This window comes from Schistocerca cancellata, chromosome 4, assembly GCF_023864275.1.
Source record: "Schistocerca cancellata isolate TAMUIC-IGC-003103 chromosome 4, iqSchCanc2.1, whole genome shotgun sequence".
In the NCBI taxonomy this organism is placed as follows: domain Eukaryota; kingdom Metazoa; phylum Arthropoda; class Insecta; order Orthoptera; family Acrididae; genus Schistocerca; species Schistocerca cancellata.
The window spans coordinates 782,060,310-782,087,067 of NC_064629.1; positions in this window are offsets into that span (position 1 = coordinate 782,060,310).

A 26,758-nucleotide genomic window follows, 5' to 3' on the forward strand; every position below is an offset into this window, starting at 1 on the left:
AATCAACTGCTACCGTTCGATCTGCTTGGCAATGAAATTCCACTTTATTTTTCATTGTATTATGCTAAGTGTGCTGGCGTATGCCTTCGGCAGCACACCAGTCGGCACTAGGAAACATTGTATAGCAGGCTCTGAACTAAGTGCACGTATGACAAGAGAAGACCAAGACACGCTCCCAGGCTACGCGCCGGTAACGCCCCCGGGCAGCGTGCAAATAGACCGCAGCCGCCGACCGAGCTGCCTCAATCTGTCAGTACGTCGCATCGGGACTCCGTTCGCTTTGCACCTCAATACGTCGCACTGTGCTCTAGTCTTACACTGTGATAGTCGTCGGCTCGCACGTTAGCTAGCCTTGAGGGAACGTTAGTCATTGTATATAGTTGTGATTTGGACATGGGCCAGATTCAAGAATTAGTACATGTTATTTGATTGCTGTTAACCACAGGACCAGGACTCAGTTGGTTCCTGTAATAAAGTGTGCATTTTGTGTTGTAGTGAGAGGAAGCCGGCAACCCACCTATCATACCATCCTCTCCTCATCCAGCCAGGAACCGCAAAACATTACAAGAGGGCACAGCTGCAACACTATTTTCTTTTTTTTTACATCTATAGCGCTAACATCGATGTGTTCATTTTTCCCACGAGCTTTTCGAGAGTTTAGCAGTAGAGAAGTAGTCTGAAAGCGGACCAACAAACCTACTGCCGAACACTTATACGTGAATTACGTAGTTTTAGATGCAGATCTTCTTGTCAATGTTCTTAAATCGTTATCTCATTAATATGATTAGCATGCATAAATGTTATTAATCACTAAATTATACTGTAAACTGGCCCTCAGACCAATACGTTAAGTACTCGGCTCAATCTCGAACAATGACGTTACGGGAAACAACTATAAAAGAATTTCTATCTACATTAGCTGAGTAGCTAAAGATTTGGACTCTCTGTGTCTGAAGTGTGTTCCTATGATAGCCCTCATTGTATTTGTAAAGCAGTTTTAAATTGCTTCACTGATTTCGGCCACTATGATTCTTCATATTACGTCAGTGCTAACGTCTGATTTTTCAGAAGTAATAAATAAACAAATCTACAGAATTCTGTGTGGATCATAAAGGGAAAAAAGCTAAAAACCTGACAAAAACCAGACAATGCTGTAAAGCAAAAGGTAAGAATTATTTCCTCCAAAGTCGTGTATTGGAAAAGTGATTTATTTACATTCGCGGGGACTCGTAAACTCATTAAAGAAACATTGTTTAATGACCATAAAACGTTATGTTGATGGTAAACACAGTAGTTTTTCCTTCATTGCGAATCAGGAATAAAATATTGATAGTAAAACCACTAACTTCTTCTTCTTCTCCTTCTTCTGTGTGGTATTCCGATGTCTCTTGGCGTCAGTCCTCCTAGTCTTGTTACGCCGTTCTGAAAGTATATACATAATTTTGGGTGCAGTGTCATCGTTTGTAGGTCATTCTTAAAATTGGAACCCATGTATTCGGTGGGCGTGTGGGGCCGATTTTCGGTTATTTTGTGTGAAGTACTGCTCTTGCTATATGGTTTGGTTCAAGGAGTACAATGGTCCATGCTCATATTGACGTAGGCGGTTTTCTTCAAGCTTCTCCGCTGTGTTTGCCACCTCAAACGGTACCCGAATGTGGTCGTTTATTATTACATCTTTTAGGGTCCCTCCACCAGACATAGCATCCTTGTTTACGTATCTTGGAGCTTCCGCTCATCTGATTTGCTCTTAGGCCGCATTCTGAACCGTACGTTACAGCCAGTATCGATCGTTTGTATTTATCTCCGCTGACTTTGACAGACATTTTTTTCCCTTGATGACATCTCTTAGAGACGTCCATTTGAACTACCCAATTTTTATACAGCTTTCAATGTATTTATCCGTGGGAGCTGTCGATGTTACTATCGATCGGAGGTAGTTTAACTAGTCCGTTGGTGTTATAAGGGTATTGTCAATATATAGCTGCGGTTTCAAACTGGTGGCCGTTCTTAAGAAGTTGCAATACATATACTCCCTTTTGGTCCTACTTATTCTAAATCCTGTTCGTTCTAATGCCATGCACCAAGCATTAAGATCGCCGTGAATTTCTGGCAGAGATTTTGCTATTAGTACTATGTCATTAGTGTTTCAAAATATGGTTCAAATGGCTCTGAGCACTATGGGACTCAACATCTTAGGTCGTAAGTCCCCTAGAACCTAGAACTACTTAAACCTAACTAACCTAAGGACATCACACACACCCATGCCCGAGGCAGGATTCGAACCTGCGACCGTAGCAGTCCCGCGGTTCCGGACTGCAGCGCCAGAACCGCACGGCCACCGCGGCCGGCCATTAGTGTTTGAAAGTGTCTACAAATTTGATTTCTGTAGATGTTTTGCGACATAGTTCATGACCAGACTGAGTAGCGGAGATTCAGAGTAGATCCTTGGTGGTCTCTTACGCTCACCTCGAATTTTTTACTGACACAAATGCAAGGCTTACAACATTTGTATTGATGTTCTCATACATGTAATACATATGTGTTACTCTCGGACACAATGCGGGCGAATTAATCAGTAACGAAAGGAATTAAACAAAATAAAACTGCAAAACATAAGACAACCTTGAACAATTTTACAGACTGAGTGTACCTTCCATACCATCTCTGTCTGAACATAGAAAAGGAATTTGATTCATAGTCCACGAGGGATATTCTTTAAAATTTTATTAAAAACGACTGTTTAATGAAAAGTCATGATCATTGCGTGCTATGTACCATAAGAGTAATATAACTAGAAATGTTACGGTTAGCGCTTAAAATTATAAAAAGATAAAGCTTGAAGATACTTGTAATAATTAAATGTAAACGATAAGATGAAGAAAGGAAAATGTATAACGCTTCGTATCATTTAATTTTTTTTCTTCCACTTGTAAAATAAAGAAACCTAATTAACTCCCTAAACCGCAGAAGACTATGATCGATAACACGGATTATTTCATTTAGGGTGTGGTACGCAGCCTATGTATGAGTGGCATTTTGTTTTTATATCTACCGGGAAAACTGGTATTGCTTTCAATATGTGTGTTTGTTGGTTTCCACCAAACTGAAAACAGTTTTCTTCCTTAGTATTCCAAGAAAACTACTTATTTTTTGAAATAACTTTGTATACACTTTTTTGAATTTAAGTGTCGTCTGTGTTTGGCAGTGATGTCTATATTTGTTGAATTGGAAAATAGAGAAAATGCCACACATATTTACCAACAGTAGCAGAAACAGAGAATTGATAAAACTACAGCAGAAATATATAACATGACTGTGTAGCAGACTCAAAAACAACCGTGGACATGCAAAAAGCAAAAGATATGACCAGAAATGCACAGTTTTCTTAGAAACCTTTGTGCCGAAACGAATGATTAAATGTGAAATCACATAACCAATATTGGCTGAGGACTCCGACATGACACTTCGCTCTTATCGGCATGGAGATCGTACCAGAAAAGTTGCGCAGTAAGTGTCACAATCGGTTGAGCCTCTAAACAAAACATAGGAACCATTCCTTTCAGCGCCTACAGTTACTTTTAGCGTCCTACTGGGCTCATAGGCTGCCACCATATCTAGAAAAGCTCTTAGCCCCAGCATCGCACGAAAGTATGAAGTCTAGTAAGTTTCCAAAGGCGAATGAGAGACAGTTATAACTCAAAACATATTTTGTTCATCTCAGGGTGTAATTAATTCAACAATAGTTGGGGTTTTTTTGTGTCAACCCAAGATTTCACCTATATTTTACACGTTAGTTTTAATAAAACGTGTTTATTTCATAATGTCAGATCATCTCAATGGGTGAAGGGTCTAAACTGTTGTGATGCAAAATATAATTTTTGCAGTTACTGTGTAATAAATGAGTGGTGTTTTTGTATAGAAAAGAGATAGCTCAGTGAAAAACCTTAGGCAAGAATTTCACAAAAATACTGTACCGAGAAAGAGCAACTAGCCATGAGCAATTATTGTGCCCTACTGATCGCCGTTCATAGATTGCCTGCCGGTTTTTGCGTTCCGTGGTACGATAATGACAACGAATTGGAGCTTTAGTGTTGTAGTATTCATCGCTACACATGTTTTACATGTTATGGGCGCTTATTTTGGCACTTTGCAACAGATCTGTGCATACGAGGCGTAACGTGAACGACTTGCAGGGAAATGAGCCTCAAAGCCACCTCAATCAGCAAAGTTCAACGATTACGATAAACGGAGGAGACATCACGGGTTGAACGATTACTAAGAAAGTTATGTGTCGAAAATGATTAAACATGATCCAGGCGTTGACTGCAAAATATGTCAAAAATCGTGTTTAAAGTGTACAAAATTAATGTGTCAGCGCTGCTGAAGTCAGTAAGTAAGAAGTGTGATCATTTAGCAGCAACAGCCACACATAACGATCAACGGCGCGCTGTTACTGGCGGTGTCAATGTGCTTCACGAAAGGTAATGTCATTTCCCTTTACAACGTTTCTCTCACTACTACAAGCGTTTAGAATAGTGACGTGGGAATGGCGTTGGTGAGGGTAGGAATTGGGAAGTGTAGGGGAAGGAGGGATGGAGCACGGAGGGGCGGGAAAAGGAAGGAAGGAAAATTGGGTTTAACCTCCCGTCGACATCGAGGTCATTAGAGACGGTGAGAAGGAAGGGGCTGGATGCGACTCCATGCAGTAAGCTATAGCTACCCACTGAAAGACTCCATTTCGCCGGAATGAATCCTTTTCACCGATGTCTGCTGCATGATATTGAGTTGCGATTCCTCGCCTACGCCTGCGGTCACATTTCAAGCTAATCTTTCACTCACCTATGAAGAGAATGATCTTCCGCAGACGTACGTACAGATTAACGTTCGACGTGCCCTTCTGAAAATGGTCCTCCCTGTCGGAAGTGACAAGCAGTGCAGACGTCATTGGTAGGTTCGCATACATACGAAGCCTTATCTTTACAGTAATCGAGTATTATACCCATCCAGTGGCTGCATCAAGTGAAACCTGTAGTTACTACGCTTCAAATAAAGGAAGGTATGTGTGGATATGAGTTTAAATTTAATATCATTCAATACCCTGCTACAATGGTATTATGCTCACTTTCTCCATAATATATTGCTAAAGTAGACTCCTTACTCTGAAAATCAAACTGTATCTTACTCGTCATTCTGAACACAGCTTTTAAATTCGACGACTGTCAGGAGACACGGAAAACGTAATGAAAAAATTATATGTCGAAAGTAAAACGATTATCTACGCAAAGTTGGTGGAACAAATACTAACACACATTGTAAAGTGAACTTATTATTTGCTGCGATAGGAGACTTAGTTTATAGCAAATTACCTATGAGACTGCCCGAGTGGGGTGACAAAGTGGTAAGACACTGGCGAGACGTTTCCTTTGACAAGGACACGGATGATTGCTTCTCCATCTTTACCCAATCTGAACTTTTGCCCACTCTCCAATGACCTAGTCGTTGACGAGAAGTTAACCCTAATCTTCTCTCTGTTTCATTGTTGCAATCAAAATTATACACATTAAAGAAATTAGAATCGTACAAAATTCACCAACAACATCATTATCTCTTGTCGAATCGCTCGCAGTTGTATCTATCTGGTTGCAGAACAAGAAATGGTACATTAGAACACACTCTGAAACCCTGCCTATAGCATCTTTCACCATGTTTATACTGTCAATGTTACAGATGATTTTGAAATACGTTGTGGGGATATATATAGATACTTTCTCAAATCTTCATCTACATCGATATTCCGCTGTCCACCTTACGGTGCGTGGCGGAGGGTATCCCGTACCGCTAGTAGTTATTTTCTTTCCTGATTGACTGGCAAATAAAACGAGGGAAAAACGACTATCTACATGCCAGCGTACGAGCCCTAATTTCTCGTATCTTATCTTCGTGGTATCGTCACGCAATATATGCTGGACGCAACAGAATCGTTCTGCAGTCAGTTTCAAATGTCGGTCCTCTAAATTTTCTCAGTAGTGTTCTTCGAAAAGAACATCGCCTTCCCTCCTGGGATTCCCTTTTTATTTTCCGAACCATCTCCGTAGCACATGCATATTGTTCGAACCTACGAGTAACAAGCGTAGCAGCCCGACTCTGAATTGCTTCGACATCTTCCTTTATTCCGACCTGGTACGGACCCCAAGCACTCGAGCAGTACTCAAGTATAGGTCGCACTAGAGTCTTACATGCGGTCTCCTTTATAGATGAACCACACTTTCCTAGAATTCTCCTAATAAACCGAAGTCGACGATTTGCCTTCCCTACAACAATCCCTACAGGCTTGTTCCATTTTATATCGCTTTGCAACGCTATGCCCAGCTATTGAAACAACTTGATTGTGTCAAGCAGTACACTACTAATGCTGTATCCGAACATTACGGGTTTGTTTTTCCTACTCATCCGCATTAATTTACATTTTTCCACATTTAAAGCTAGCTGCCATTCATCACACCAACTAGAAATTTTGTCTAAGTCATCTTGTATCCTCCTACAGTCACTGAACTTCGACACCTAGCCGCACACCACAGCATCATCAGCAAACAACCGCAGATTGCTGCCCGCCTTGCCCGAAGAATCATAATAGCGGTCCTATCACACTTCCCTGGGGCAATCCTGACGACACCCTTGTCTCTGATTAGCACTCGCCGTCGAGGACAACGTACTGGGTTTTACAACTTAAGAAATCTTCGAGCCACTCTCATGTCTGTGAACATATTCCATAACTCGTACCTTCTTTAACAGTCTGCAATGAGGAACCGTGTCAAATGATTTCCAGAAATCTAGAAATATGGAATCTGCTTGTTTCCCTTCATCCATACTGTGCAGAATATCATGTGAGAAAAGGGCAAGTTGAGTTTTGCACTAGCGATGCTTTCTAAAACCATGCTGATTCGTGGACGTAAGCTTCTGGGTCTCAAGAAAATGTGTTGCATTCGAACCGAGAATACGTTCACGGATTCTGTAGCAAATCGATATTAGGGGTATTGGTCTGCTATTTGGCGGGTCCGTCGTTTGCCCTTGTTATAAACAGGAGTCAGCTGCGCTTTTCTCCAGTCGCTTGGCACTTTGCGCTGGTCGAAAAATGCAATCTAAGTATCGGGCCAATGCCGTAGCTTACTCTTTAAAAACCGTATTGGGAATCTATCCGGACCTGGTGACTTATTCGTTTTCAACTCCCTCAGTTGTTTCTCTACACAAGGGATGATTATTACTATGTCGTCCATACGGGAGTCTGTACGATGATTAAACGACGGTATGTTCTTACGATTTTAAACGTAGGTTTTCGTTTTGCTTTCTTCAGCTGCCTCAGCAGACTTGTCAAGTGACTGGATGGATGCCTTAGCCCCACTTAGCGGTGTTACATAGAACCATACTTTTCTCGGTTTCTCTGCCAGATCTTTTGATAAGGTATGACGGTGGTTGTAGTTGTACGCTTCGTGCATAGATCTTTTCAAAGACGCGCAAATCTCTACTAACCATTGATTGTCATCATTTGTACGTTCTCTTTGGGACTGTGAGTACGACAGCCTCTGCTTCCTCAGCATTTTCCGAATCTCTTCATTAGACCATGGTGGGTCTTTCCGTGCTTTGTCCACTTACTTGTCTCATAATTCTTCTAACCACGATTTACAGTCTCCTTAAACTTTGCCCATAATTCCTCTACTGGAACTAGTGATGTGAATTCATTAATTAAAAAAAAAAGAATTACAACTCTCGACGGGAAAAATGGCAAGAATACCGTCGAGATAGGCTTCTTGCAGTCTCATTCTCCCTGTTGCTTCTGTAATGTGCGAGCATTAGCGGATGTAAACAGTATGGCACATGGTGGTTTGGATTGGTTCGGGGAGCTTTCACGGATAGCCGAAATTGTAAAGGCGACCGCTCGCGATAAGTGGGAAACCTGGGTTCGAGTTCAGGTCCGGCACAAGTTTTCATGAGCCACGAACTGGTAGTATGTTGAAACTTACTGGCAGATTAAAACTGTGTGCCCGACCAAGACTCGAACTCGGGACCTTTGCCTTTCGCGGGCAAGTGCTCTACCATCTGAGCTACCGAAGCACGACTCACGCCCGGTACTCACAGCTTTACTTCTGCCAGTACCTCGTCTCCTACCTTACAAACTTTACAGAAGGTCTCCTGCAGTTTTTGAATTATTTCTACAATCATGGTTCCGTAGGCAACCGCAAACATTTTTCCATGAAGGCACTGACCGTCTTCTATTGCAGTGGGATAAATGTATTCATAGTTACGTCGATTGCTTTTGAAATAAAAAAAGTTTACTTTCTTTTTTTCCATCCATCCCTTTTTCATTTGACTGCCCCTTACATACGTTATTAAGCAGTTATCATAACGTTTTGGCTCATCAGTGTATATTTTTTCAACCATTGGACATTATAGACATTCGTGTATCTAGAAGGTATAGGCTGTAGCTCACCATGCCGAGCAGCATAGGTCGATCAACTGCGAACACCACCTGCCTCTGGGTCATGTAAAGAAAGCTGGGCTTGGTTTCCTAATTGATATGTTCGAATTTTTTGCACCTGCACATTGGACGTAACGTAATTTGATGTAAGGTGTTGGCTACAAGCTCGTGTACGCAATCGGCTACGCCAGATCAATGTGTTCTACAGGCTGAATCCGAACAACTTACAAACTTCTGGAGGATATTACGGGATATTTTGGTACCAAGGACCCACTGCAATCACTTAACCCATCCTCGATGCGTATATCAGCCAACACTTCACCAGTAAACAGATCCATACTGCAGTTTATCATTGATAAGGTATGCCTAGCACTGCCAGGCACAGCAAACGTGATACTGTACCGAGCAGCACTGAATGCAAGCTCGAGAAAGAAACGTTAAGTGGACATTTTTGTTGTCAGTAGTAAATATCGTGACTGAATGGAACAAGTTGGTTTCCAAACAAGAGGCACAGTTCATACCATTGACATTTGTATTGTTGTACAGATATTTCCAGCACAAAACATGCACAGGATAAATCGGGGTAAGAAACCAAACCAATTGTAGTTACTCTAGGTCCCTGGTGCCAAAAAACTAAAAAAAAGTCCCTGAAAAACCAGCGAAATTTTGTTGGTAGACTTCGGGTTCACATTATGTAAGGGGCGATCAAAAAGTTTCCGTTCGAAGGCTGTACAGTCTAGAATCGGTAAACAAATCAGGAAAAATCGCCGTGAGGAGTGAAGCAATCATTTCATCGACGCACCAGATTGAAGATACGCGTCTCGTAAAACATCGTGTCCCGCTTCGTGAAGATTCCGTAACTGCCTGCTGCACATCCTCGTCCGACAGGAATCGTCGACCCTTCAAGGCCTCTGTTAAGGGACCGAAGGCGTGATAATGGCATGGGTGAGATGAGGACTATACGGCAGATGCTCGAGTCTCTCCCACTTGAATTGGCATAACTTCTGCCTTACGACATTTCTGATATGGGGACGTGCGTTATCATGAATCAGCTGCACCCACTGCGCACCATTTCACAACGGTGGTTTTAGACGAACATGTTGCCCCTATGCATTCTTCATTCTCCGATGGATGTATACTGGTGCTTGTCATTCTCCATCCAAGAAAAGAATAACGGCACGTTCTCCTGTTTGGACGAATTTGGTAATAACGTCGCCATACTCCACCTTTCTTCACGTCAGAAAGACACGAATGCGACTTTAATCCTTTGCCTACATGTCGGTGCTTATGTACTCGCATCGCCGGCCGCGGTGGTCTAGCGGTTCTGGCACTGCAGTCCGGAACCGCGGGACTGCTACGGTCGCAGGTTCGATCCTGCCTCGGGCATGGGTGTGTGTGATGTCCTTAGGTTAGTTAGGTTTAAGTAGTTCTAAGTTCTAGGGGACTTATGACCTAAGATGTTGAGTCCCATAGTGCTCAGAGCCATTTGAACCATTTTTTGTACTCGCATCGGAGTGGCGCTATGCTGCATATACACTGAAGCAACACCTATAAAACTAACGTTTTGATCGCCTCTTACAAATAGAAATAATATCTATTGCTATTTCAGACTACATTATGGTTTCGCAGAGAATTGTTGTCGGCGTAAAACAATCAGGTTCAAATGGTTCAAATGGCTCTTAGCACTATGGGACTCAACTGCTGAGGTCATTAGTCACCTAGAACTTAGAACTAGTTAAACCTAACTAACCGAAGGACATCACAAACATCCATACCCGAGGCAGGATTCGAACCTGCGACCGTAGCGGTCGCGCGGTTCCAGACTGAAGCGCCTAGAACCGCTTGGCCACACCGGCCGGCTACTGTACAGAATGTAAGCGTATAGGTTGGGATGTTGACTAGAGACATGGCAAGTGGCTCTGTTGATATGATATGATTAATCCTTCCCTCCAAAATAAAGAATAAGGAATTTGATTTCTACAAAAAGAATCGCAACTAACTCAGTTTATTACGATAAAGGTGCATGCTTAACCACCTGACAAGGGCTGACAAATCTTAATTAATACCTTGGCAAATATGGTCAAAAGATCTAGAGCCTGACACTAATAAACACGTATCAGTAAGAAACTATTACATTCGTGAAGTCGTACCATAATTGCCGAAATGTTGCTATTAAAAGGCAGATAGCGCTATAGGATAGACGTTTGCGTCTGTGGCCGTAGATAAAAGCATGTTCATCGTAAAATCTCCGAACAAGCCTTGAGAATGAAGCTCGCAGTAACTTTAACTCAGTAAAAATGATTTGGCTGTTCCTATGGCTTGTCTCGCTGTGATGGCTTGGTCTCATCATGTTAATCTGCAGGTGGAGGTTGAAGTGGCTGCAAAAATCAATCTTTGGTTTCGTGGCTAAGTTTAGTTCAGCTGGAAAACTTTCTAAGTCACCTGCTCATCGGCTTGAATGGCGCCTGGCTGCTCAGCTGATAAGGTGTGGAAAAGAAGTCTGGCACAGAAGAACACTGGTGAAGAACAATCTGGCAGAGAAGGTTTTGTACCAACTGGTTTTTGAAAGGAAGACTCGTGTTTTCGAGATTTTTTTTTCGTCACATCATTTCGATTGGCTGGACTATGGGTATTCCGAATGCCAACCGGTAAAAAGATGCCTTAGAAAACGTGCTGGTCCCCTTCTCTGGCTCGCGTTTCAAGCGGTTAACGAATAACACGCCCCCTAAGCCCTGTCTCTGAAAACCTGTGTACTATTTTCTCTCTCTGTCTTTGACTATGACCAATGAGATTGGACTTCAGCAGCACAGCCGAGCTTCTAAATTATTTGTGTTATCGAGTCCTGCCTGTTCTTAAATTGTGTTAAATATATGGTTTTTGCAGTGTCTGAGCTTGGCGGTACCCCTCGCTTTCAAAGCTGGCCTAATCCCCGGTTTCTCATGCCACTTTCTGATGTTCTCCGTTTAGGGTAGTGTGTTTTGCAGAAGCTCTACTTTCTATGTTCCGTTCACAACAGCGTTCTTCTGGGCCTTGCCAAAAAAGGCATTTCTTCTCCTTCTACATTCAGGTCTTTAAAAACAGACTCTGTCGGTGGCCCTGCACTATGGAAGATCGTATCTGCATTGTGACTTTCTGGTGAACAGAGCCCAGGCGTGGATCTTCAAAGCAAAGGCCGGCTGACCAAGTGGCATTGATCTTCGCCGCTGCCGGCAAGTCCTTCTGGGAAATCTCTTAGTGCCAGCCTCTCCTGTAAGCCTACGTAACCTGCTGTATGCCGGTACGCTTACAGCTCTGCTCAGTACGCCTTGGTATTGGCCTGCTGTTTAGATCAACCATGCCGTTCCATATGAAGGTGCAAACTAAATTAAGTACTGGTAACCACCAGTACTGATACACATCTTATTTATCAGTGGGAATTAATAATTGTGATTTGATAAGTCTTTTTACCTCTGGCTGTATATCTGTTACAGGAAAGTATTGGAAGAAACGGTCGCGTAAGAAGAAAGTTGACAAATACATGACTTTTGTCTATACTCATTGGTTGAATGTAGCGACGTAGCCATAATTATGTCACTAATTCTACCCAAAATCTTTTCAGACCAATTTGTTTTAATAAATGTTAAACATCTTTCTTTACAACATGAATGTTTTTCATTTTTTCTTGATCCATGCTATGTTCCGTACCTCAAGGAACACCTTACAGTTACATCTGCATAAATACTACACGAGTCAGTGCACACAACATGGCTCTGTATATCTTGTAGGAATATTAGGTTTTCCCTGCATTACCCCTTCTAAACTGTCTGTATGATCACGTTCACACTATATGTCTCTTACGTCATACACAAAATCCATGCCGGTGATATATAATGGAGGCAGCAGAAATATTCTCTAAATTTATCAGAGAGAATTTCCAAAAACAGCGTCACCTTTCTGTCAAACATACCCATTTAAATTGCTAATTGCAAGTCTTTAGAATCTTACAACTTTGTTGCGATCGGATCCCGTCAGTTTCTTTTTCTTATTTATGGAAATTAATTTTCATTTATTCAGGTCACACAAGTGATGCTTATTATTACAATACGACCACTTCAATTATAAATTGTGGTTATACGGCACTTATAAATATATAAAATGTGAATCCAGCGGCGTGTGTGATAAGAGTATGCTCAGATCACTTAAAAATTGTGGTTTTAAAATATGACAGGATTATTTAGCCAACTGCTAATTAAGAACGAAAGGAAAGTTATCGCTGCTTCAACTTCCTGACATCAGTAACGAAGTGCCTGTTGCCGGGGACATTAAAAATCATTGAGTCTGAGTAGTGGATCCCACAGGGACACATACGGTGAATTGCTCATGTCATACGAAAATTCAGTGTTTCCCCATTTTCACCAAACGTATATGCTTTTTCTTGTTATATTACACATGCTGCAATAGCTTATAAATTATGGCGTATGTCTCTTCGTTCAATCAGCAAAGACTGAAAGTGAAGGAAGTTCGCATCAAAATTTCTTTCATACGTCTTAGCCTCTTTCGATGTGGATGATCTGCATCGTTGACGTCAGTCTTGCTGTGTAACAAGCTCGCAAAATTCTCTTCTTAGCGTAGGATTTTCGTAGTACAGAGATAGCCAACTATGCCATGAATAATAAGTCAAATTACTTCCACATCCGGGGCTATATTATATAATCTTGCGGTTCTTCTCGCCTCGTCCGGGTCACAGAGCGTTAACACTTTGCTTGGTAGCCACCGACTAACTCCTGCCACAAAGGACTTTGCAGTTCGACCGCTACATCCACCTTCTCTACTCCCGTCAAGCCAATTTCGTTGCAAAGAGTGTTCCCTCTCTGCCCTACATAATTACAAACCTACATTCCTCATGCATAAACCAGTATTACAAGTAAAATTTTAACATTTCCATTCATTCACAATATATAACTTTTGAAATTACATCCATAGATTAATTACAGTTACATAAGTGGTCAGACATATTTCATGATACATTTACTCAGATATTACATCAAAGAGCATGATTATACACAAGTCACATTAAGTGAAAACCGACAATGAAATTAGAGAAGACAACTATAGGGAATATCGATAATAGTGTTACAAGATGCGAGCCTATACTGTTAACGTCAATCTGTTGTAGAATTATGAAACATGTTTTATGCTCAAAAATTATTATGTTTTCGCAGAACGAAAATCTCCTCCATAAAAATCAATCTTGATTCCGCAAACAGAGATTTTGCGAAACACAGCTCGCTCTGCCCCTCCATCAGATCTATAGCTCTGTAGACAAAGGCGCTCAAGTCTATACCGCGATTCTTAACTTCAGGAAGGCACTTGAACCATCCCGCACTGCCGTTTAGTGAAAAAGAATGAGCTTACCAAGTAATGGACCAGATTTGCGACTGGTTTCAAGACTTTCTTGCAGGCAGATCTTAACACGCCACTCTTAATGGAACAAAATCGACAGATGAAAAGGTAATTTCCGGTGTACCCCAAGGAAGTGTGATAGGACCGTTGTTGTTGTTGTTGTTGTTGTCTTCAGACCTGAGACTGGTTTGATGCAGCTCTCCATGCTACTCTATCCTGTGCAAGCTTCTTCATCTCGCAGTACTTACTGCAACCTACATCCTTCTGAATCTGCTTAGTGTATTCATCTCTTTGTCTCCCTCTACGATTTTTACCCTCCTCGCTGCCATCCAATGCTAAATTTGTGATCCCTTGATGCCTCAGAACGTGTCCTACCAACCGGTCCCTTCTTCTTGTCAAGTTGTGCCACAAACTCCTCTTCTCCCCAATTCTATTCAATACCTCCTCATTCGTTATGTGATCTACCCATCTAATCTTCAGCATTCTTCTGTAGCACCAGATTTCGAAAGCTTCTCTTCTCTTCTTGTCAAAACTATTTATCGTCCATGTTTCACTTCCATACATGGCTAATAGGACCGTTATTGTGTACAATGTGTATAAATGGTCTTCCGCAGCTCGTGGTCATGCGGTAGCGTTCTCGCTTCCCGCGCCCGGGTTCCCGGGATCGATTCCCGGCGGGGTCAGGGATTTTCTCTGCCTCGTGATGACTGGTTGTTGTGTGATGCCCTTAGGTTAGTTAGGTTTAAGTAGTTCTAAGTTCTAGGGGACTGATGACCATAGATGTTAAGTCCCATAGTGCTCAGAGCCATTTGAACCATTTTTTTTTATAAATGATCTAGTAGAATGCGTCGGAAGCACGTTAAGACTATTCGCATATGATGCAGGTGTCTATAAGAAAGTAACAACGCCAGAAGATAGTAACGATCTGCAGAAGGACTTTGGTGCGGGGACTATCATTTGACCCCAAAAGTAAATTAATGTAACATATTGCGCATACAAAGGAAAAGAAATCCACTACTGTACGGCTTCCCTATTGATGAAAATTTTCTCGAAAAAGTAGCTAATGGAAAATATGTAGGACAATCTACCCAGGGCGACCTTAAGTGGAATCACTACATAAAACAAACAGTAGGATAAGCAGATGCTAGACTGAGTTTCATAGGACGAATCTTAAGGAAATGTAACCCACCCATGAAAAACGTATATTACAAGGCTCTTGTTCGACCGATTCTTGAGTATTATTCATCACCCTCGGATCCTTACCTACAGACAGAGAATATCAAACGAAGAGCGGCGCGTTTCGTCACGGGATCGTTTAGTCGGCGAGAGAGCGTTACAAAAAATGGTTCAAATGGCTCTAAACACTTTGGGACTTAACATCTGAAGTCATCAGTCCCCTGGACTTAGAACTACTTAAACCTGACTAACCTAAGGACATCACACACATCCATGCCCGAGGCAGGATTCGAACCTGCGACCGTAGCAGCAGCGTGGTTCCGGACAGAAGCGCCTAGTACCGCTCGGCCGCAGCGGCCGGCAGAGCGTTACAGGGATGCTCAAAAAACTTCAGCGACAGACGTTACAAGAGAGGCTTTGTGCATCACGGAGAGGTTTGAAATTGAAATTTTGAGAGAGCACTTTCCGGGAAGATTCGGACAACACATTACTTCATCCCACATACAACTCGCGAAACGATAACGACGAGTAAATTCGAGCGAATTCAGAGGCTTACCGACAATCATCCTTCCCACGTGCCATTCGCGAATGTAACAGGGAAGTGTGGATAAGTTAGTGATACCAGAAGTAGTGCCGCCACACACCGTTAGACGGTTTGGGCAGTATGATGTTCATGTAGACGTAGATGGCAAGTACACGTAAAATACCAGTCATAACATCCTGTGCTTCATCCCTGTCTTCCGAGAGCGTGCTGAAAAGTAACGCTTCTGAATTTTTTATGTGAAAAGTCTTAAAACTTTTTAAATAAACAAGAGCTTTCATATAAAAAATTCAGATACATTATGTTTCAGCATGCCTTCATATTTATGTTGAAAGTCATTTCCAGCGACTGGTAGGGTCATTATTTAGCGAAAACTACGAGTTATAGTATCTGAACAACCGATGATAAACGCACGTTCCTAGTCTTCTTTTGCGTTTAGTTATGTGTTTAGACTTGCGACTCCTTCATAGTTTCTAGTCTGGCTCAATATTATGTGGAAGTGATACTGTTTGGTGTTCAGTTTTCGGTGGAGAATACTGCTGTAAATTACATTGATAGTGTTTGACTTCAAAGATAATTCCTGTAAGGGATACTACTAAATTCGAGGACTTTGTGGAATAGAGTAAAACATCGGGACCTTAATAGGTAGTTAACCGTTACAGAGAATTTGTTTCAGAGAGCTCGTCTAGGAAGAACCAAGTTTCGTCTTTGGACTGCCAGTGAGACAGAAGTGCATTTACTTAATTGCTGCGCTTGCTGCCGGAACCCAGTAGCTTTTAAATATCTTGCCAGTCCGCAAGACGCATTTACTTGATGATCGCACAACAGGAAATGTCACCTTCTTATTTCCGATGGCGTCCTTAACTGCTTTCATTATTAATGATATAGCTGCAGGACGAGTATACACTAAAGATAGGTGGAAAGGCATGGAGATGCGATTAAATTTAACTGTAATTCAAGTGAATTAACCGACTAATGTTAGATGAATCAATAAAAATCACTGAATCTAAAAACACAACCTCTGCACGCTAAGATATGAAAGGTCTCTTGAAAATATAACGTCATTAATAGCGTCATTATGGAGGTACTGTGGCCAAATGTTCAGAAACATTTCCAGACGCCACTCATAAACTTTATTACTTAATTTTGTAATGTTAAGACCTATAAGTTCGAAATGTATTTGCTGCAATAGTAATACTTGGAAACAAATGCTCAATTTCTAGGAATTTAACTTTACTCAGTAACCCATGAGAACAAATTTAACATATCGTAATTCTGTTTGCACGCAAATTAATTGTGTTTTCATAACTGCAATAATTACAGAGGTATCAGTATCACCTTAACTTTTGCAAATGAAACAACCAGAGAGTTCGTACTGCCACTTTATTAGTAAATGTGCTCGATACTGTAATCACTGAAATAGGGTCACATATCCACACAATCCGTGAAGTTTCATTTCGTTTCCTCCACTTTCTGGGCGTCACATATTTTTTGAGGCACTGTATATATAAATTCTTGTATTTTACAGGTATGGCCGTCAGGATTATTATATCGTGAGACGCGTTATACGTGACGTATATGAATTATATAAGTCACGTATATATTTTTAGGAGTGCCAGTGACCGCATGTACCAGAAGTAAGGTACCTGATATTAGTTCTGTATGAATACAGTAAACAGTGACGACCCAGATTTGTACCATTGATGAGGACCATATACCTAAATTGAAATCTGCGTCAGTCCGTGCTGCTATAAGTTTTCTGTTATTCCTCTGAATCGATTGTTGACAACTACTGAGATGGTTCCTTTGATAAGGACACGCCTGATTTTCTTTCTTCTCTCTTGTCGATTAAAAGCTTTTGTTACGTGTCTAAGGCCTTCAACTTTCGCAGGCCTTTAACGTCATCGTGGACCGTCCATGCATGAAGGAAAGACACAAGAAATAACTGTAATACCTTAAAACAATACACAATGCATATTTCTGCTTCTAATTGAATACTGTTATAAGATACTTGTCTTTCAATACAGAAATGAAAGTCAGGTGTTAAAGACGAGTAAAGTTTACTGCCACAATTGTACGAGTAAAACAGAGTACAACCAAACAAATGATTTTTCTTTCGAAATAAAACAGTACGTTATTAAAATTTTTATAGCGTAGGTGCACACTGCAATGGGAGGTGCGTGCCCCAGAAGTTGTCGATTCTATCTTTGGTGCTGAAATAAATTTTGATCACCAGTATTTGGTCAGTAAGCAGGGGAGAGGTGATGGTGTAAGGCTCCTGATTGCCGGAGGTCCGTCCATGTAATCGAGACGTTGTGTTCGGTATCCCCATGGTACTATTCTCATTCCCAGTCTCGTCGACTGTCTCATCGTCTTTTATGGGCGAGGGAGGTGGTTAAAGCATTGGACCCGCATTTAAGAGGAACGGATTTTAAATCCCCGTCATTTAGATTTCCCGTGGTTTTACCAAATAGATAAACGTGATTGTCGGGATGGGCCCCTTAAAAAGTACCCGGCCAATTTTCATCCACATTCTTGTCCAAAAACCCGAGCTAGTACTCTGCCTCTAACAACCTCTTCCTCCAGGGACGTTAAACTACAGTAACCCTTCCTTCGCCTTTCCTGGTTCGCTTGCCATAACTGTATTTACACATCATCACGCTCTACAATAAGAAATAGCCCTTTTGTGTACAATAACGGGACCACAGACATGCGTACCATTACGAGTGGTGCTAATATCGGCGCAAAGAATTTCTAGTGGTAGTGCACTGAAGAACAAAGAGGTCGCACCAGCATTACAGTAGAAGTCCAAAAAGCATCCGATGGAAGTCCAGGCAGCAGCTGTTTCAGGCAGATAAGTGTGCGACACTGTCATCTACAGCATAGTGAGTCGCCGCCTCATTGTTGACTTAACGTGCAGAACAGTGCCAGAGGCTGTGCCCAATGTATACGACTGCAGGCTCACGTTAGGGTTTGAAGATTGTCTCCATGGTTATGGTAGGCCATGACAGACTAAAGTAAGTGAAGAAAAATCAGTTTCAAGTTTCATCGGTGAAGAGGTTACCAGAAATGTACGGATACTAAATTGTTTGGCCAGGGTACTAAATCGTTATCAAAAACAAAAATATGTCACCACCCTGCAAATACCAATGTTTGGAATTCAGCACTAGCCAAAGTTAAAAATGTATATTTAAGACTCAACACTAACAGATCATTGTAGAAACATTTATGTAGCTGAACTCGTAAGGGATATAATATCTATATCTGTATCTACATGGATACTCTGCAAACCACACTTAAGTGCCTGGCAGAGGGTTCTTCGAACTACCTTCACAATAATTCTCTATTATTCCAGTCTCGAACAGCGAGCGGAAAAAACAAGAACCTATAACTTTGCGTGCGAGCTCTGATTCCCGTTATTTTATTATGATAATCGTTTCTCCCTCATGTAGGTCGCCGTCAACAAAATATTTTCGCACAACGTTATACAACATTAATCTTTTTGTAATATGTTACTCTACTGCTGACCATATTCGTCAGTAACAGGAAAGTTTACTAGGACGAATTGTGACGTTCAGATATTACGTCATTCTAGAGGTATAGTCTATATACTTTAAGATCACTGATGAATACTTTTTTGATAACAAGGCTAGTCCATTTCCTGTTGAATTCCAAACATTGATTAGGTTTCTTAAAAATACTGATGTGATCAGGGAAATTTTTAGATGAGATATCAGCTATTTCTTTTTACGTGGGTTACTGCAAACATAATTTTTATTAATGAAGGTCCTTCACTTTCTTTTAAGCGTAAGAGATTGGTAATTTTTTCGTGTGGAATTGTTAGCTCACGATGATTAGAAATGTTTTAATGTAATAACCGGGCAAGTTGTGCAGGATACTAGATATGAAACCTAACAAGGAGATAAGGAAGTTTAATGTTTAATGTCAGGTGGACGATGAGGTCATTGGAAACGGAGCACAAGCTCGAACTGGGGAAGAAAATTTTTCGTACCCTTTTTAAAGGAATGGTCCCCACAAATCATGCAAGACCTAAATCTGGATATTTATAAGGAGTGTCCATACTGGATGCTGTATGATATTAATTTTTATTTCTTCCACTTTAACAACAGATCTGTTTCAACTAAATTGATATTATCGAGTGACTTTCGGTACAATGTGGGTGACATTACTTTCATTATACGTACTTATGTTATAGCAGAACAATGAGCATGAATTCCTACTTAAGCATATATTGTTTAGATGTATTGTCGTTTATATAATATCGTCAGCGACTGTGTTTTGACTGTCGTCCTATATTTGTTTAATTAAGTTACTTATTAAGATGCTATGACGTAATTTGACTGTTTTGAGCTACAATGTCGTATATTTACAAGGTATAACCACTGTTATACAAATGATATATACATTATTTGCTTGCGCCTATATCTGTGGTTGCTGTACGTTGTAGTAGTGTATGTTTACAGAGGTCGTAGGTGCTATTAATTTATAGGTATTTAATGCGTAGGGGTTTTCTACTTGACGTGTATACTGTTGTTAACTTTGGTTTTCGATAACCTATCGTAAATTATAACATTCTCGTACGTATTGTATTGACATTCTGATGTATGTTTCCAAAGTACGTGTATGAGCAACTACATTACGGTTTAATTTTGGTGAGCGTCATCTTTGGCTATGCTTTCCGCTTTGAATTTACCCATTTTATTCTTCCAGTATTTCAATAAATTTTTTTAAGTAGTAAGTCTTAGTTCGAAAAGCCTTGTAGATGGTTTCGTATGTGCATATAATTTCATTTTCCTCGAGATGCTCATGGGAGGACCTTTCGGAATTTTATGAAGTACCAGAAATGCGTATTGAGTTGTATGTATGACGTATTGACAGTCTTTTAGATAGAGAAAAGGTTTTGATTAATTTTTATCGCTATTTCAAATGTTTTCTTTAAACCGTGTGAGAATGTTTCTTCCGGTCTGGTCTATGCAGAAAATATTGCAGCTATTACACATGATTTTGTATATACCAGGGCCATCATAGATTGTTGGTTCAATGTTCCTGATCATAATTTCAGTTTGAGGTTGTTAGTAGTCTGGAAAGCTAGCTGTGTATTTTCAGTTCTGGATAATTCGTTAAGTTTGTCCGAGATTCGACCAATGTGTGCAGTTGGTATGTATTTGGTTCCCTCTCTAGATACCGTTTCTTTAATTAGTCATATTTCGCTGTATATTGTGTTGGGCTTAAGTGTCATGTATTTATTGTATAATTTAGTGGCGATGTTAGGGTTGAAATTGTTTTTATGCGCTATGTATTGAAGTGTGTCTGTCTCTTCTTGAATTGTGTGTGCTTCTAGTGGTAGATTTTGTAGTCTATTAAGCATGGAGGAAAATATGCGAGTTTTTGAGACTTTGGATAAAAGGAGTTAGTTGTTATGATGCCGTCTGCACGTGGAAGGTTTCTGTAATTGTCGAATTTGTGGTAGCAATCGTTACTGCTGATCTTAATGTCCAAGTAATTTATAGCATTTTTTTTGTCTATTTCCATCGTGATTTTGTTTCTTGGCGTTTAAGGCCGGGTGTATTTCTTTAGTATCAGTTTGAGTCTCGTTACGTAGCATAAGGGTGTCGTTCACTTATTTTTAGTAGTATACAACTTTTTTAATTTAAGCCAACTGGAAGTGAAGAACGTTTTTCCAGGCTGCTGAGGAAAATGTCCGCGATTAGAATCGCTATACTATTACCCACAGCCGTCCCGCGGGCCTGGGTATAGATTTTATTATTAAATTTGGAGTACGTTTGAGATAACGAAACTTCCAAACGAGATGCAAAATCATGTGCCGCAGCGATTGATGATTTTCTGAACTGCAGTAAATTATGTTTAACGATTCGTATTGTTTTTTGTATGGGACATTCGTATATAAATTGGTGAAGTCAAACGAGATGAGCTTAGCGTTGGATGGGATTTGGATGTCTTCTATCTCTTTTGCTAAAAGCAGTGAGTTTTTTATTGTACATTGTTAAGTGTACGTAAATCATTTTGTCAGTATCTTATTGAGCTTTTTGCTTGGTAGAACAGTCGAGCTATTAATGCAGTTAACGATCGAGTGTGTCGCAATCGACGACTTGTGTGACTCAGGTTGTTGTGCACGTAGTCTAAGTGTACATGGGTTCACAATTTTAATTCACAGCCAAAGATGAGACACACCAAATGGTTCAGATGGCTCTGAGCGCTATGGGACTTAACTTCTGAGGTCATCAGTCACCTAGAACTTATAACTACTTAAACCTAACTAACATAAGGACATCACACACATCCATGCCCGAGGCAGGATTCGAACCTGCGATCGTAGCGGTCGCGCGGCTCCAGACTGTAGCGCCTAGAAGCGCTCGGTCACTCAGGCCGGCTGAGACACACCAAAATTAAATCTTACCATAGATGCTCACATAAAAACTCTGAAAACATATGTCAGAGCGTCAATAAAATACGTACAAGAATGTCATAATTTACGAAAAATGGTTGAAAATAGAAGTTCACAACAGCATTCGCGTCAAATAAGAAACCCCTAGCCAATAAACACCTATAAATTAATAGCACCTACGATTGTTTTAGACATAAACTTCTACAAACATACAGCAACCATACGTATATGTGCAACCAAATACTGTAAATATCATCCGTATAACAGTGCTTATACTTTGTAAACATACGACATCGTAGCTTCTAAACTATTAAATTACTGTCATAACAAATTAATTACTACCTTAATTTACCAAATATAGAACGACAATCAAAATACAGTTGCCAGCTATGTTATATGTACGTCATCCATCTGAACAGTATATATGCAAGTAGCAGTCCACGACAATTATTTTACTATAAAATAGATAAGTACCTAACAGATATTGTATTTAGAGAACACGAAGCTGATCCGCTTAACAAGGGATTTAAATACAATCTAGCACCAAGTTTAATGATTCCGCCACCGAACACTTGATATATACTACGAAAGTTGCGCTGGACATATCCGATCTCACATTCAGGAAGCAAAATGAGCTCATAGTGAACTAACAAACATAACTGAGAAATAATTACTTACTAAAAAATACAAAGCTTCAGAGCATAAAACACTCAGAAACATAAATTACAAATTACCGAAAAATAATGATTAGCTATATAAGCTGACAAAGCAAACTATCGTCTGTATGTATCACACTGATTACATATGTAAAATTATGTCTTTCTTTGATACGAACAATATCACTGAACTTACCTATAACCCAAATATAGATCTGTAGCGAAGACGAAGAAGACCATAAAATCCTGTAATGTCATTTTAACTGATTTTGACATAAAAGATAGTTTGGTTATAAACCCATAAAAACATAGGCTGGATTACCCAGAACCCTGATTTGTTCCTCCTAGAGCACATCTGGGATGCGAAGGGAAGATATTTACTTTCATGCTAGCCTCTTCAATAGCTGGCACATAATTTGTTTCACGTATGGCAAGAAATTTCTCCAGGTGAAATTTGGGGACTGTTTGCCTAAATGTCTCAACGAATACTAGAATGTATTCGTAGCTGTTGGGTCAAACCTCATACTAATATTTATGATAGACATTACTTACGAATATAAATAAAGTTTAATCGTTTATTAGCGATAAGTTCTCAGCGCCTCCACATCGTTTGATAAATATTAGACTGGTGCTTCTGTGTCATACTTTCTGTTTCCAGCAGTGTAGAACTATGACTTCATGCCTAAATTTCAGTGTAGGGCTCAATCTCCACACTAATCTGGAGATGCTGACACTTACGGACATACAACAGTGCTTCATTAGTGACGATACTCACCGGTACCCCATACCAGTACCTCTGACCAAAAGAATCAGAACCGCAGATTTCGGGATGTGGTATCTTATAGCTTTTGTTGGGATTGAAGCGATGTAAAACTATGACTACTTGGAGCGAGACTTGATTGTAATTTTAAAATGCTCAGAAAAGTATCAAAATAACGTATTAAGAAGTCTAAATTTAGAGAATTTAGAGAATTAAGAGAAAGCGTCGGTTTGTTTCCCAACAGAAACAAAATTATTTTAAAATCGGAATTTTGCTTGCCCATTCGACAGAGCGCTCCCAAATTAGCCTATTCCTATATTATTTTTATCATGGTGTTTTAACAGGGACAGTAAAACACGAAGAATAAACATCAGTCTGGCAGCGACTCAGTAACGCTGCATGCTTGGCGGTAGCAGTTAGCGAGGGCCACGAGACTGCTGTCGTTGATGAAGTGAGTACTGATTGTTCTTCGTGTTGCAATGTCCCTCTCAATACAAAGTGATAAAATTAATATCGTACTACACTATCTGGGACCGCTCTATCGTATGGGCACGTAAAGTACCGCATTAAAAATAATTACGTTTGCAGCGGGAAACAAACCGACGCTTCCTGTTGACAGTTGGTGTCGATAGTCAGATGCATATTTCCAGGTGGTATATGAGATAGCCGGCCGCGGTGGTTTAGCGGTTCTAGGCGCTCAGTCCGGAACCGCGAGACTGCTACGGTCGCAGGTTTGAATCCTGCCTCGGGCATGGATGTGTGTGATGTCCTTAGGTTAGTTAGGTTTAAGTAGTTCTAAGTTCTAGGGGACTGATGACCACAGATGTTAAGTCCCATAGTGCTCAGAGCCATTTGAACCATTTTGTATGAGATATTTGCTGTTTCGTTTTTTTCGTTCTTTTATTGTGTAGTCACGAAATGGAAACCACTATGGAAATCCGATGAAGCTTTGTATGTAAGTGTAGGGCAGTGTCTCTAGTACGCCCGTCTCGAAACTCTTTTCAGTTCTGAGCGCAAGGTGAGCCTAGAAAATAATGCCTCCCGCCAAGTATGACGACCTGGTGAGAGATTTCGCCTGATGTCATGCAGCCCACACATTATTATTGTTGTACGATGCAATCTTTTTGACAATGTTATCGGCCGCAATTTGCAAGGGCAATGAGGATGCTCCTCCAGCGTTTTCGAAGGGAAGTGTTTGATCACCCACAATACAGCCCATAATTGGCTCCCTCTGAGTTTCGTCTCTGCTCACATGAATTTCTGGCTGTGAAGAAAAGGATTTGGCACGGAAAAGGAGCTGTAAATCACGTAGAGAATTGGCGGAAAGCACAGGCGGCTGCCTCCTGTGACGAGGGAATTGGAAAGTTCGTACCAGGCTACGAAAAATGTCTATGTCGGAGCGGTGACTATGTACAGAAGTGGCTGGAAGTTGCAGCTAACTGTTGCAAATAAAACATTTTTTTTATTTCCACAGTGTTTTCCACTTCGTGATCGATCGGAACTGACTTTCCGAATAGCCCTCGTATTTTTTTTTTTTAAATCCGTAATGTGATTGTAGACAAGACTTGAGTAACATGGAAGTACACAGAAGATTAGAATCTTAAGCCAGTTAGCCAATACGTTTCAGCTCAAATTTATCTAGAGTTTAAACTTGATCGCTAACTCTCGTACAAACCCCATGTGGAAGATACGTCCCTAAGATAGAACGAGATACAATCTGTAGACGACACCTGTAATGCTAACACGCTGCGTACCTCAACCTTGATCTTGGTCTTACAGTGTTTGGGAATAATGCATACTTGGTTGGATGTTTGCTGCACATGTCAAGAAGATCTAAAAACGGTTCAACGAAGCGATACGAATAATATCTAGAGATTTTAGAGCTACACCTAAACCCTGGCTTCCAATGCTGACCCATTGAGATCCTTCCCCATTTCATATGCCAGCAAACATCGTGAAGGATAGAGCAGACAGTTCATAAAAGTAATATCCACTAGTTTCTTCCTCGAAGTCGCCGCCTCATATCCAGAATGCTATTCTTTTCTTCACAGATCCAGACACTATTAAAGCTGACGGCTGACAAAGAGAGTGGCAGACGAAGAAGATTCGTTACTAAATACTGAGTGATGATCCAGCCACTCAAGTATTCATCTTTGAATTACCACGTAATCTGTAGACCACACTGAACAGGATTCGAATTTGAACCAATAGATGCAGACTATCAAGCAGCCCATGAGTCGCTGCTTAGAGGATTGGTATCAAAACCTGAAAATTGTCGCAAAGTTGTGAGCGAGAATTTTACAGCACCAACTCTCCTGCCCTCACCGACCAAATACCGGTGGTGAAAATCACTTTCACTACCACGATTCGAACTGGCTTACCTCCGTGTCCTGCGCCACCGCAAAGTGGTGCCTTAGAAACATCGACTACAAAATGAAACAAATTAATTAGAATTATTTCAGTGATATTTTCTAGCTTCCGTGTGACACTCTTAAAGCCTTAAACGGTGTTGCATCCCCAACTATGTTAAACATAAGCTGAATAGTAAATATAGGATCACTGTTAGTAGCCGTAAGCGGATTATAAGTTTTTGCATTACTAATAAAGTCAGAAGGATGTAGGTTGCGGTAGGTACTGGGAGATGAAGAAGCTTGCACAGGATAGAGTAGCATGGAGAGCTGCATCAAACCAGTCTCAGGACTGAAGACCACAACAACAACAATAAATTCAGAGCCTTGTATATTAAGAAAGATCTGATTAATAGAAAACTCTATTTAACACAACTGGCTTTCTCCAAACAGGTCATTTGTGTTTAATTTGTCATGGCCTGCGATCATGTGACTTATGATATATCACAGTGAGTTTGATGTTATCTTCCACAAATCAAAGGAAATTAGAAGTGCTACACCGAGAATACGGGTTTTTAAGGGCGCTGGAACCCCCAAAATGTAATTTTTAGTTTACACTAGGTTATGTAACCAAACGAACCTTACATTCACCGAAAAAGAGGAGAATTTATTGCAAAAGGGTTTATCCTACAATTCACAAACGACATGCTCTCGGGGGCAAACGAGTACCACTTTGGATAGTCCTCGAATATGTACTGCAGAGCGTAATGAAGTCACGGTGAAAGTAAATCAGCTTATTTCTACTCAGAAAAAGGAGACAAAAACAAAAGCAAAAATAAAAACTTGCGAGGAGACATTTTAAGATCAGTAAGGTATGAGATCATCAGGCTCTCATAGTATAGGTCGGCAAAGGTAAGTCAGCGGTAGTAATCTTAGAGGCGGACTACAGAAGTAAATTTCAGTTTTTTTTTATGAGCAGAGTACTAGAATGAAAA